Source organism: Callithrix jacchus, chromosome 12, assembly GCF_049354715.1.
Source record: "Callithrix jacchus isolate 240 chromosome 12, calJac240_pri, whole genome shotgun sequence".
Lineage (NCBI taxonomy): Eukaryota > Metazoa > Chordata > Mammalia > Primates > Cebidae > Callithrix > Callithrix jacchus.
In genome coordinates, this window is record NC_133513.1 from 91,540,061 (window position 1) to 91,555,312 (window position 15,252).

The 15,252-nt window shown below is 39.3% G+C and overlaps 1 protein-coding gene across 2 annotated transcripts in view; it reads right to left on the reverse strand.

Annotated features, from left to right (window-relative positions):
• Window positions 1–15,252, reverse strand: part of HPSE2 (heparanase 2 (inactive)) — an 880,681-nt gene that overhangs the window by 270,449 nt on the left and 594,980 nt on the right. The window lies entirely within an intron of this gene.

Genomic DNA, 15,252 nt, shown 5'->3' on the forward strand with positions numbered 1-15,252 from the left:
TGAAGGTAACCATACTTCCAGCTCCCTATACATCCCTCACTGAGGGATCTGTGGGGATCGCTTCCGTGTGAGGCCCCTAGGAAATGGGCCTCGCCATACGGCGAGCTTGAGCCCAGACACAGATCCCCGGTTGGGGGAGTCGAGCTGAGGGAAAGCAGGAGCCGAGAGAGGGACTATGCTATTCAAAATAATTAACAGATATTACTTTATGGATATGAGGACTTGGTAGGCATTGTGTCCACTTTCGGCTCCTTATGGTTTATTGCTTGATTGTGTTCATTTTGGACCCTTGTTACCTTCATTGTAAAATATTAACTTAAGTATTTACACTTGGTAACTTACTTACTGTAACTTACTGGGTGTAACTATAACTTACCATAACTTACTGGGCGTAACTATAACTTACTTACCATAGCTTACTGGGCATAACTGACTTACTGGGCTTAACTTACTTACTGGGTGTAACTTAGTGGGCATAACTTGCTTACTGTAACTTAAGTATGTTGACCTGGCGTAAACAACATTAACTTCAGAAAAGCATATAATGGAACATATTGCAAAAATAAAATTGCTGCTTGGACATAGCCTAAGCCAGCCCTCCAGACTCTGCTTTTCTTTTTTCTTTCACTTCCACACACTCTCTCCCTCAGGTTGAACGAGACATCTATGTTGGCAGTCTCGGGGACTCCCACAGGTCGGTAGCCCCCCGGCAGATGTGCCGGACCCCAACACCACACCATCTGGAAATCATAATCCCAGTAAGGCATTCTATCTATATTTGTCTTTCCAAGCCCATGCCTGATGGCTCCCACATCAATTTTCCCCATAGCCAAGACTTATCTATCCCATTTTCTTTTCTCTAAGGACTCCAATCTCTGCTAGGAAACAAAATAATATTTCCCAAGGATGACAGCACAAAAGATGCCTTTGAAAAACTTCAGGCTTTCCTGGAGCGAGCATGGGAAAACCCAATTTATTTATACATGTAAAAAGGACCATCAAATATGCCCCAATGAGGGGCTGCCACACCTGTATCAGCACAGAAAGTTGAGCCCCACAAAGAGAAATCTATTGTCTACTTTTGGAGCAGCTAAGTAGAGGACTGAGTGTTATCTGACAATCATGCTCAGCTCAAAAGGGAAGCCAGACTTTGTTCCATGTAGTCAAGCATATATCAAAGCCTTGCTAGCAGTTCCCCACCTTCTGTATTTCTGGAGATTCCAGGAAAATCAATAGGCCAAGAGGATGCTTCTGGGGGCCCAAAGGTGACAAAGGATTCATAAATTGCATGTCTGTGAATAACTCAATTACCTACCTACCTCCTTCTCCCTGTCCACATGTTCTGAGGCTATGTGTTATCATGGTTATTACTACTAGTTAAAGGAGTCATTGCCCAGGCACAGGAAACCAAAAGGAATATCTCAGTTCTTTAGGATATTCCTTTTAGTCCTGAGACCCTGGCAAGGAATTTTGCTGCAGAGGGAGAAGCAATCTTTAATAGTACTTCTTAACTGAAGAATTCTTCTACCAGGGAGAAAGATGGTGTTTTGTCTAGAAGGCCCTCTCTCTGCTTTACCCCAGCATAATCTTGCAAGGCAGATGCATGTTGCTCATGCTGTGTGGGTTGCTGTGTTGTCTAAACAGAGGCTCTGCTTTGCTGTGACAGCAGAAGAGAATTGAGTCTCTCTGGAGGAGTACGTGAGAGAAACATAAGGGCTGGATGCCAGGACTGTTGGTTAGCATTAAAGTGAAGTTTATAAAAGGAGAGAAAAAGAAGAAGGGAAGGAAACAATGGGACTGAGAATGGGGGAAGAAAAAGAGAGAAGGAAATGGAGGAGGAGGAGGAGAAGGAGGATGAGGATGGAGGATGAGGAAAATAACACAGAAGCCTTGGCTTGGCCTTTGTCCGCATGGTTTTGCCTTTCTTTCTCCAGTACCATTCAGCAATCTTCAAGCAAGAACGCAGAAAATGGCACATGGGAGTGACCAAGGAATAGAACTGGTTTGAAGAGCAGGGCCAAAATGTCAATGTGGGTTGGAAGGAATGTAACATTTACTGAGTACCTACTGAGTGCCAACGATTCACATGTTATTTCTTATAATTCTTAAAAATTCCTTTGCTTGGTAAGGTGAATATTGTCAATTCCATTACATGGATTACTAGCTTCTTTAGGAGATGGCTAGAGAAGTACATTTCCTAAAACCCCAAATGGCCAATTTTTGATGGAGTCATGCCACACCTCCTAGCAGCAGTCATTGGGAAACATGGCACAGACATCCTCTGCATTTGAAGCCCATGGATTTCTCTTTCTCTTTACCTCATCTCCTTTCCCCAGCCCAGGACAATCTCTTTTAAATTTGGGAGAGTAGCTCCACTCTCCTCACTATTTCTGGTTCTATGTCCTCTAAAGTTCCCCTTCTGGAATTCAAAAGCCAGAACGACTTGAGCAGTATTTGCCTTTTCCTCTTGTCACATACTACTCTATCAACAGGCAGACAACCAGCTCTTGAGTGGATAGAAAGAAGACGAAAAAATACAAAGAGAAAGAAAACAGATTAAGATTCATAATACTATCCCTGCCACCTATGCCAATCTAAGCAGGGAAGTCCTGATAATAATCTTAAAAGTAGGATGGCCAAAAAATAAAGAGGAAGAGATGAAATTTTGTACCTCCTTCTTAGATACTCAAAAAATTTAAAAACCTAGAAAATCTTAGACACAAGTGTTATTTCAAAGAAGGAAATGTAAAAACAAATGTTTACATTCAATTTACTCCTCCAAAATAATGTCTAAAGTCTCTGAAATAGAAATATTTGATGTAGGGGTGGGCCAAGATGGCCGACTAGAAGCAGTGATGATCAGAGAGGCTCCCAGCAAAAACAGCGTGCCCCTTCTGCACCAGCAACCAAGGTATCCAGGTTCTGTCATCAGAACTGACGAGGCTGCTGGCATGACCCATGGAGAGGAAGGAAAAGCAGTGTGGTGCGGCAGCCCACCTGAGAACCACACAGGGCAGAGGAGCTCCCACCCCCCTAGCCAGGAAATGCAGTCAGTGAGTGTGCTACCCAGCCTGAGAAAACATGCTTTTTCCATGGAACTGTGCAACCCATGAATTGGAAGTTCCCACCTTATGATCCCATACCACTGGGCTAGGGTTCCAAACATGGAGCTGCATTGATTCTCAACAGCCACTAAACTAGAATCTGCTTAAGCCTGTTGAGCTCTCAGGGGGAGGGGTGACCAGCACCACAGCTGCAGCTCCCTGCTATCTAAGCCTATTGAGTTCCTGGGGGAGGGGTGACAGCCAACACTGGGACTGATACCTGCCTAATACACTAAGTTCACAGGGTGAGAGAAGAACAGTAGCCACCTCTATAGCTCCAGGCTGTGCTTTCCCCTGCTAGAGCCAGGAGGATGGCTTGGTCCCAAGGGGTATCCCCACAGCCCAACACCCTGGCTGTGGCATACTGTGACCAAAGTGCCTCTTCAGGCCTGACCTTGACCCATCTCTCCTCATTGGGCAGAACTCTCAAAACTTTAGCCAGGGGTCAGGGACAGAACTCTGATCTCCCTGGGCCTGAGCCCCTAATGGGAGGTGTGGCCACAGTCTCCATGGACCAGCAGACTTAGTCCTTCCTCCTGCTAGTTGTGAGGAATCCAGGCAGCCCAGACGAGTGGGATTCCCCCCAGTGAAGCACACCCACTCCATCAAGAGATAGTCAAAGTGCTTCATTAAATAGGTCCTGTTCCCTGTGCCACCCACCTGGGTGATTCCTTCCAACATAGGTTGTCAGACACCCTATGCAGGAGTGTTCCTATTGGCATCAGTTTGGTGCCCCTTGAAGTCAGAGATCCCAGAGGAAGGAGCAGGCACTCATCTTTCTTGTTCTCCAGCTTCCTCAAGTGACATCTCCAGGCATGGGAGTGAACCAGATGAATAGAGCCTGAAGTGGACCCCCAGCAAACTATAGCAGCCCTACAGAAGAAGGACCTGACTATTGCAAGAAAAACAAACAGAAAGCAGTAATAACAGCATCAACAACAACAAAAAAAGTCCCCATAAAAACCCCATCCAAGGGTCAGCAGCCTCAAAGACCAATACTAGACAAATTCATGAAGATGAGAAAGACTCAATGACAAAATGCTGAAAAGCTAAAGGCCAGAGTGCCTCTTCTCCTCCAAATTATCACAATGCCTCCCCAGCAAGGGCACAGAACTGGATGGAAGTTGAGACGAATGAATTGACAGAAGTAGGCTTCAGAAGGTGGCTAATAACAAATTCCACTGAGCTAAAGGAAAACGTTCTAACCCAATGCAAAGAAGATAAGAACCTTGGTTCATAAACTAATAACCAGTTTAGAGAGGAACATAAATAATCTGATGGAGCTGAAAAACATGAGAACTTTGTGAAGTATACACAAGCATCAATAGCCAAATCAACTAAGTGAAAGAAAGGATATCAGATTTTGAAAACCATCTTCCTGAAATAAGGCATGCAGAGAAGATTAGAAAAGAAAGAATGAACAAAACCTCTGGGAAATATGGGACTATGTCAAAAGACTGAATGTCTGACTAATTGGAGCACCTGAAAGAGACAGGGAGAATGAAACCAAGTTAGAAAACATACTACAGGATATTATCCAGGAGAACCTCCCCAACCTAGAAAGTCAGGCCAACATTCAAATTCAGGAAATATAGAGAACACCACTAAGATACTCCATGAGAAGATCAACCCCAAGACACATAATCATCAGATTCTCCAAGGTTGAAACAAAGGAAAGTATGTTAAGGGCAGCCCGAAAGTTTGGGTTGCTCACAAAGAGAAGCCCATTAGACTAACAGCAGACCTCTCAGCAGAAATCCTACAAGCCAGAAGACAGTGGGGGCCAATATTCAATATTCTTAAAGAAAAGAATTTTTAACTCAGAATTTCAAATCCAGCCAGGTTCATAAATGAAGGAGGAATTAAATCCTTTCTAGACAAGCAAACACTGAGGGATTTTGTCACACCAGGCCTGCCTTGCAAGAGCTCCTGAAGGAAGCACTAAATATGGAAGGGAAAAAACTGGTACCAGCCACTGCAAAAGCATACCAAAATATAAAGACCAATGACATTATGAAGTAACTGCATCAACAAGTGTGCAAAAAAACTAGACAGCATCATGATGACAGGATCAAATTCACATATAACATTATTGACCTTACATGTAAATGGGCTAAATGTTCCAATTAGAAGACACAGACTAGCAAACTAGATAGAGTCAAGACCCATTGGTATGCTGTATTCAGGAGACCCATTTCATGTGTAAAGACATACATTGGCTCAAAATAAAGGGATGGAAGAATATTTACCAAGGAAATGGAAAAAAAATGTAGGGGTTGCAATCCTAGTCTCTGACAAAACAGACTTTAAACCCACAAAGATCAAAAAAGACAAAAATGGGCATTACACAATGGTAAAGGGATCAATTCAACAAGAAGAGTGCATTATCCTAAATATATTTTCACACAATACAGGAGCACTCAGATTCATATAGCAAGTTCTTACAGACCTACAAAGAGATTTAGACTCCCACACAATAAGAATGGAAGACTTTAACATCCCGCTGTCAATACTAGATGAACAAGACAGAAAATTAACAAAGATATTCAGGACTTAAACTCAGCTCTGGATCAAGTGGACCTAATAGACATCTGCAGAACTCTCCAGCCAAAACCCAACAGAATATACATTCTTCTCAGTGCCACATGGCACTTATTCTAAAATCAGCCACAAAATTGGAAGTAAAATACTCCTCAGCAAATGCAAAAGAATGGAAATCATAACAGTCTCTCAGACCACAGTGCAATCAAATTAGAACTCAGGATTAAGGAACTCACTCAAAACCACACAACACATGGAATTTGAACAATCTGTTCCTGAATGACTCCTGGGTAAATAATGAAATTAAGGAAGAAATAAAGAAGTTCTTTGAAACCAATGAGATCAAAGATACAACATACCAAAAAGTCTCTGGAACACAGCTAAAGCAGTGTTTAGAGGAAAATTTATAGCACTAAAATGCCCACATTAGAAAGCTGGGAAGATCTCAAATCAACACCCTAACATCACAGTTAAAAGAGCTAGGGAAGCAAGAGCAAACAAATCCAAATGCTAGCAGAAGACAAGAAATAACTAAGATGAAAGCAGAACTGAAGGAGATAGAGACAAAAAAAAAAAAAAAACCTTCAAAAAAATCAACGAATCCAGGACCTGGTTTTTAGAAAAAAAGTAACAAAACTAGACTAAGAAGAAAAAAGAGAAGAATCAAATAGACACAATAAAAAATGATAAAAGGGATATCACCACTGACCCCAAAGAAATACAAGCTACCATCAGAGAATGCTATAAACACCTGTACACAGGTAAACATGAAAATCTAGAAGTGGATAAATTCCTGGACACATACACCCACCAAGACTAAACCAGGAAGAAGTTAAAACCCTGAATAGACCAATAACAAGTACTGAAATTGAGGCAGTAATTAATAGCCTACCAATCAAAAAAAGCCCAGGACTAGATGGATTTATAGCTGAATTCTACCAGAGGTACAAAGAAGAGCTGATATCAGTCCCTCTGAAACTATTCCAAACAATTGAAAAGGAGGGATTCCTCCCTAACTCATTTTATGAGGTCAACATCATCCTGATACCAGAGCCTGGCAGAGACACACAAAAATAAAACGTTAGGCCAATATCCCTGATGAACATCAATGCAAAAATCCTCAATAAAATACTGGCAAAACTAAATCCTGCAGTACATCAAGAAACTTACTGGGATGCAGGGCTTAGAGTCCCACACAATAAATACACAAATTAATAAACATAATCAATCACATAAACAGAACCACTGACGAATATTACATAATCATCTCAATAGATTCAGAAAATGCCTTTGATAAAAATCAACATCTCTTCATGTTAAAAACTCTCAATAAACTAGGTTTTTAAAAAATATATCTCAAAATAATGAGCTATGTATGCCAAACACACACAGCCAATATCATACTGAATGGCCAAAAGCTGGAAGCATTGCCTTTGAAAACCAGCACAAGACAAGGATGCCCTTTCTCACCACTCCTATTCAACATAATATTGGAAGCTCTGGACAGGCAATCAGACAAGAGAAAGAAATAAACATATTCAAATAGGAAGAGAGGAAGTCACGTTGTCTCTCTTTGCAGATGACATGATCCTGTACTCAGAAAACCATATTATCTCAGCCCCGAAACTCCTTAGGCTGATAAACTTCAGCAAAGTTCGAGGAGACACAATCAATGTACAAAAATCACAAGCATTCATACATATCAATAGACAAACAGAGAGCCAAATCATGAATGAACTCCTATTCGAAATTGCTACAAAGAGAATAAAATACCTAGGGATACAGCTAACAAGGGATGTAAAGGACCTCTTCAAGGAGAACTACAAACCACTGCTCAAGAAAATCAGAGAGGACACAAATAAATGGAAAAACATTCTATCCTTATGGATAGGAAGAATCAATATTGTGAAAATGGCCATACTGCCCAAAGACATTTATAGATTCAATGTTATTCCCATCAAACTACCATTAACATTTTTCACAGAGTTAGAAAAACTACTTTAAATTTCATATGGAACCACAAAAGAGCCCATATAGCCAAGACAATCTTAAGCAAAAATAACGAAGCTGGTGGCACCCTGCTACCAGCAATACTACAAGTCTACAGTATTTATAACAGCATGGTACTGGTACCAAAACTGACATATAGATCAACGGGCCAGAACAGAGACCTCAGAAATAACATCACACATCTACAGCCTTCTGATCTTTGACAAACTGGACAAAATAAGCAATGGGGAAAGGATTCCCTATTTAATAAATGGTGCTGGGAAAACTGGCTAGCCATCAAATGCAGAAAACTGAAACTGGACCTTTTCTTTACACCTTATACAAAAATTAACTCAAGATGTATTTAAGACTTCAATGTAAAACCTCAAACCATAAAAACCCTAGGAGAATACCTAGGCAATACCATTAAGGACATAGGTGTGGGCAAAGACTTCATGACGAAAATGCCAAAAGCAATTGTAATCAAAGCCAAAATTGACAAATGGGATCTAATTAAACTAAAGAGCTCTGCACAGCAAAAGAAACTATTATCAAAGCAAACAGACAACCTATAGAATGAGAGAAAAGTTTCACAATTTATCCGTCTGACAAAGGTCTAATATCCATGATCTACAAAGAACTTAAACACATTTACAAGAGAAATACAGCCCCATCAAAAAGTGGGCAAAGAATATGAACAGATGCTTCTCAAAAAAAAAAATTTATGTGGTGAACAAATATATGAAAAAAAAAAGCTCAACATCACTGATCATTAGAGAAATGCAAATCAAAACCACAATGAGATACCTTCTCCAGTTAGAATGGTGACAATTAAAAAGTCAAGAAACAATAGATGCTGACAAGGCATCTCCACCTCTGCACTCCACATCTCTCAGAGAAAATCCATAAAATCTATAATTAAATGAGAAATATCCTGAGCCCATAAGTAGATTATATAGTTTACAGAAAAATATTTTAAAATAAAATATAGAAAAATAGCCATGATCCTACAGAGGAATATCAATTACTCTTCTTAAATCAACTTATAACCTTAATCAAATTCTAATAAAAAATGCCAGCAGAAATTTTTGAAGGTTTACAAAACCATTCTAACATTCATCTGGAAGAAGCCAAGAAAATTTTGAAAAATTGGAATAATGCAGGGGCATTTATGGGATCTATCATATATTATCATGATATTTGTAGTGATTAAAACATTCAAAATTTAGTAAGGAGATCTATGGAATAGGATGTTAAAAGCTACATAAGAATTTATTACACAAGAAGGAATTCAGCATCTGAACACCTGAAGGATTTTGAAATGTGCTATATGATTTGTTGTCTATTTGGGAAAAAAAGTTAAAGTCAGATCCTCACCTAATATTTTGTATAAGAAATAAAAATATTAAAATGTAGTTTAGTTACTTTGTATTTAAAAAATTTCAATCACAATTTAATATTTTAAGACAAATTATATTATCTTTTTAACCTTAGTGGTATATTGAAGCAGTAGAAAAGTTGTTTTAGCTAACTTTGAGGAAACACCATTGTTAAGTATACATTCATGTAAAAATTGCTATAAACTGCATTTTTACCTTTTTCTTTCTTAACAAAATGATGAGCTCAACTTCAAGCATATGGAAGCATTTCTACAGTTAGTTTGAAGAGGAAAAATCAAATTTGCAAATAATGTTAAATAAAATATGCATTTCCAAATCCTGACAAGATGACCAAACACATCCTTGTCTTTTTAGAAAAACCTCATCTAAAATGGGGCAAACATTCTGTTTTCAGAAGTTTTTGAATAATATATATATATTATATATATATATATATTAAAATTAGAAAAAGAAAACCAACCATAGAAATAACACAAAGGAAAATGATTAGATACAATTTCAAGGAATGGATATTACAGTCAATGAGTTTGGGGTATTCTCTCTGTCCCCATGCACCTTCCCTGAACATTAAGGGTTTCTATATCTTATATGTAGAAATCTATACCATTCCTATACTCCATTTTTATGTCTGTATTGACACTGTGGAGGACAATTCCAAAAAGATCATTATTTTCTTTATTCAAATCTAACATTGATAGATTCTTCTGCTCTCTAGTTCTGCCTGTTTCTCAGAAACTGGCCCAAACCACATAAATGAACAACTTTACCACAGCTGCAAACTGCTCAGCAACAGTAATATTAGAGGTGGAATAACATGCACACAGAATGGTGCTGTCAGGAGTGAAATTCCACTGGGAGAGTGAAATTCTGTTTAGGGTCTGGTATTATCCAAGGACTTTCTACCATTTACTTCCATTCTAATCCCTAGATTTAGGTCTATGAAGTTACACGTTAATGATGACTCAGGCTGTGAATACTGACAAGAGTGGAAGACCTTGGTTTTCCAAGGTTGGATGTTTCCATACCTGAATTATGATGACAGAAATCTGGACTATGATTTTAGAGGACAAGGGATATTTGCCCTCATGCTGACCTCAAGTCATGCAAAGAAGCATAAGAGAGGGAAGAGGACAGGATCTATATCTAATGAAATTGGCCAGTGCCAGACACACATTTCAGTATTTGGGAGTCTTCCCATTAGGGCCAATCTGCTACTAGAGAAACGAACAAAATATCTCCTTTCATTGTGAGAGTTCCTTCCACACCGCCCCCACTACCCCCTCAACACACACACAGGGGACTACAAATCTGGGAGAATTTCTTTTCTTTGTTATCCACCTGCACAGATGACGTATCTGAAATATCATCGAGCCTTCTCTCCCAGGGCATATCACAGCTCTCTATTGTAACAATATAATAAGGCCCATCTTTACTCATAGTCTTTGGGGTTTGATTTCTACTTCTGGATCACAGATTGCAATCCTAAAATCTGATTTCTGAATTTTGCTCCCAGGAAAGAGGATAAATCCTTCACCAGGAACTCGATATCTAACTGAATATATACGTTAATAAGAGTATAGCAGCCTGATCTTTCCTGTCCACAAAGAGAATCTTTGCTTATGTTAACTAACACAAATAAGATGTGACAGCCATTTTGTGACTAACACAAAAGCCTACAGAAAACTTGTGAGCAAAGAATTCATCATGAGTTACAGTAAACCAGGCTGAACTCTGGATAAACAACATTTTGGGGCATATTCCATTTGGTCCAAAGTCACTTACTTTTTCATGGTTAATTATATGTTGAGCTAGTCTGGGTGCTACACAGAAGAAATGAAATATTGATCTCTCTCTCTTTCTCCCTTCCCCCTTTTCTCACTCACCTTCAGTCCTCCTTTTCTTTCTCCCTTACTCACTCCTTGCCTCTCCTCTCTACCCATCCCTATTTATGTATGTTAATAATAGCACGTTGGCAGTAGACTGATAAATAGTATACAGTTATATGTTTGTTGACTTTAATGGCCAGTACCATTTAGGCTTCCCTTGGAGCTTACATTTCCCTTAGTGTGGTAGGTTTATAGAGCCTTAAATATACAGAAATTAAGATGGGTGAGACTCTTCAACCAATACATCTTGTTGATAAAAGTTACTTCCTGGCAGTTTAATTTAAGGAAAATCCTGAATGAAGAAAGGAAAAAATAAGTTAATTACTGTTTGTCTGTTGACAGGCTTTTGGTAAGCAGATTATCTATTTTACAACTCTATAAGGTTGGTATTATCAGTCTCATTTTATAGATAAGAAACTGTGCTCAAGATTACAGAGGGAGTTAATTCCAGAGCTGGGATTCAAACCCAATTCTGATTCTAAAGCCCTTGTTATAACCATGCAGAGACAGCGAATCCGTACTACATGTGCTATTTCTTTTTGCTGAGCCTCTGGTAAAAGATCTCAATACTCCCTTATTTATCTCACAATTGGCCTAAGAGTTTTTCTCAAGATAGAGTGCCAGGCCCTGTTTACTAAAACTGGCCCCCGAGATGGAGCCTATTTGCTGCCAGTGGAAGGTTGGGAGATGGCAGGCTATAGGACAACGTCTGGAACAAGACAGAGGCAAATGTGAGAGAATAACACATATGAGAAGACGAAATAGATTTGCTTGACTGGAATGAGAAAAAGACAGGGAAATGAGGGATGATGAGAAACGATGATGAAAGAGATCTGGAAGGCTCCTGCTGGACTGGAGGGTGCTGGTTAGGAGAAGATCATGAAAGACATGGCTTGACAGTCAAAAATGCTGCTGAGGAAGTTGTAAAGACTTGGATTCAAGCAAAGAAGGCTCTAATAACCTGAAATTATTTGACCTGGCTGTAGATCCTGGTGAGAAGGAGGAAAAATACATCAGGATTTGGTTATGGATTTCACATGAAAAAGCAATTTTTTCTACGTTCAAACCCTGCTACAAACCTGGCTCTAAGAGTGAACATTGAGGAACTGAGGTGGAGAAGAAATGTATTTATTTTGTACACTTGACTATTTAACTTAATTGAAAGATGAAGATTCAGAAAAATAGCTTCACTGAGTAGCAAGACAATGGTCCTAGTGTCAAACACTTACCTGATTTGTGACCTGGCTCCACGGTTCATTAACCATGTGACCTTGGGAAAGTTGTTTAACCTACTTGATCCATCATATGGGAAGAACAGAACTTATTTCCCAGAAGTGTTGTGAGAATTAACAAGAAAACAAACTGCAGAAACAAATGTAGTGCCTGGTCCACTGTTGGCACTCAATAAGTGTAGTTTCCTCTTCTTGGTTCTGGTTTTTGAGCTTGGTAAATCATTTAATATTTGTGCACCTACATTCTTTGATCTGTAAATTAAAGATAATAAAACTTGCTTTGCCTATATTACAGGGTAGTGATTCTCATATGTGAGTGTGTAAAGAATTCTTTGAGGTCTTTATTAAAATGACTATATCTGGCTCAAATCCCCACATATCTGCTTCAGAAGGTATGAGCTGGCCTAAGAATCATGCTGCATGCTTAGCAATCGCTCTAGGTGCTTCTAATGCAGGAGGACCATGACCCACACCTCTGACAAATTCTGATCTTAGCAGCACCTATAAGGGTAGAACATTCTTGGAGGAGAAAGCAGGGTTGTAAGGGAAAGAAGAAGAGGGAAGCGAGGAAAAACTGGGAAATAAAGTGAGGAAGAATGTTTCTCAAGACCACCTGACTTGTAAAGTGTCAAATCTAAGTCTATGTTTCAGGACTCCAGCCTCCTCCAATGTTCTGACACCTATCCCAGACTGACTGACTACTCTGGTATTAGAGGCAGAGAGAAACATCCTTGATTATAATGGCTGTAACTCAAAAGCTTGAGTTTGGGAAAAGAAATAGGCTGCTTTCTCAATCAGCAAAGAAAGCCTTTTCAGGAACAAAATAAAAGTAAATTAAAGCAAGTTTAGAAGTAACTGGTCATTAACACAATTCTCAGCTAGGGAGTAGACCTTTGCAGTATCCAGTGCTTCCCTGTTAATGAGCTCTGAACAGCTTTGGTCTCTCTAGAGGCAGAGAGATGGATATTTTCATCTCATAAACTGAGAGAAATACATTGTTATCTTCTCTCCTCCTGTAATTTGGTTAAGTCATACTCTTTCACAGCTGAAGTAAAACAGACCAATTATTAGGACTAACATTGTGATAATTACTGTGCCCCAAATTGTACCCAGCTGTGCATCTTCCTGCTCCAAACAAGAATGTGGTATAAGCAGGTTCTTAGGCAAGAAGTAGAGCTGTGATTACTGTCATTATACTGACATGTTTTTGTAGCTAATCTTTCTAGTTTCTTTCCTCATTCAATTCTCTGAACTGCTTAGAAAGCTACATTGAGTCATAAGTAAAAAGTTATTAGACTAAAACCTGACTTTTCATCTTTCAAATATATCTCTTCTTAACAATTGTGGCTCCAGATGACCCAGAGACTTGATGTTTCTGGCTCAAAGTTATTCACACATGGCCAGGCATGGTGGTTCACACATGTAATGCTAGCAATTTGGGAGGCTGAGATAGGAGGATTGCTTAAGCCCAGAAGTTAGAGGCTGCAGTGAGCTATGTGTGTGCCACTGTACTGCAGCTTGGATGACAGGGTGAGACCCTGTCTCAAAACAACAACAACTACTCAGTGAATCGATAATCCAGGTCTGTAGTTCCAAAGTGCAGGCTCTTCACCATCCTGCTATATTGATTCACTATTAGAGAAAGTGGAAGGCTATTGTTATGTATTAGAAAATAAATCAGGAATTTGTTGTATGCTAAACTAAGTGTCATAGAAGTCATGAAAGAGAGATGAAAGGGACACCATAAATAACTTGAGGAGCTGATGTCTTGAGTGGCTATCATAACAATTACATATCCAAAATTATCTTTTGTCTCTATTTGAATTCTGTTCTTGGCATGTATAGGCAGGACTGACTTGTCCGTTAGGCACAGCAGACACAGTGCCTGGGAACCACAACATTGTTATAGACCACTTTTTTGGTTTAAAATTAGAAGGAAAAAAAAAAAACAAACAAGTTACAAGTTAAAAGATTTTCATATGTCTTTATACCAATGGAGTGTAAAATATAATTTTTAATATATCTTTAAGGAAGGAACGCATGAAGTCAAAAGTGCCTTGGGCCCATAAAAGTCACAATGGAAGCCTGTGTATAGGAATACAGTAGGCTAGGTGCGGTGGCTCATGCCTGCAATACCAGCACTTTGGGAGGCCGAGGCGGGTGGATCACAAGGTCAAGAGATTGAGACCATCCTGGCCAACATGGTGAAACCCTGTCTCTACTAAAAATACAAAAATTAGCTGGGCATGGTGGTGTGCACCTGTAGTCCCAGCTACTCGGGAGGCTGAGGCAGGAGAATTGCTTGAACCCAGGAGGCGGAGGTTGCGGTGAGCCGAGATTGTGCCATTGCACTCCAGCCTGGATAACAAGGGTGAAACTCCATCTCAAAAAAAAAAAAAAAAAAAGATAGAAACTCTGGATATAAAATGGCAATTTTTCTATTTCTGGTTTTATTGACTATACAGCAGACATCATGTGGTCTGCTGTGATGGCAAAGGACATTATTTGCTTCCTAGTTTTGTCCTGTTTCTATCTCCTTTGCTCAAATTTAAATGCTTCCCATAGCTATCTGACCCGCCATGGGAGCAGAAAACTCTGTCTAGTTTTCTATTCTAACAGAAGTTCAGGTTAGAATATTCCACTAGCAACTTTGTAGAATGTTATATTAACTTCCATTCTTCATTCTTCACTCATTCAACAAACGGAAGTACCTACTATGTCCTAGGCTTTATGCTAGCACTGCATATACAATAGTAAATACAACATAATTCTTGCCCTCATGGAATTTATAATTTATAAAAGACGAGCAAACAATAAATATACAGTTACAAAGTATAACCATCTACACCCTGTTAGTTTAGATAGAGAATTACTTAGCTAAATTACTCAAGGAAGCACTCTGATGGATGAGAAGAAATCAGCGTTTGGGGAGAAGACTGCTCTAGTGTGGTGCAAGCTTAGCACAGAACCAGGCCCATGAAGACTGAGTGAGGTAAGAAAAAGAGAGTGTGGTAGAAGATAAAAGTGAAGATCTAGAGAGAGGTTAGCTCATTCATTGCATGGCCCTGTGGGCCGTTACATTTTATTCTAAGAGTAATGA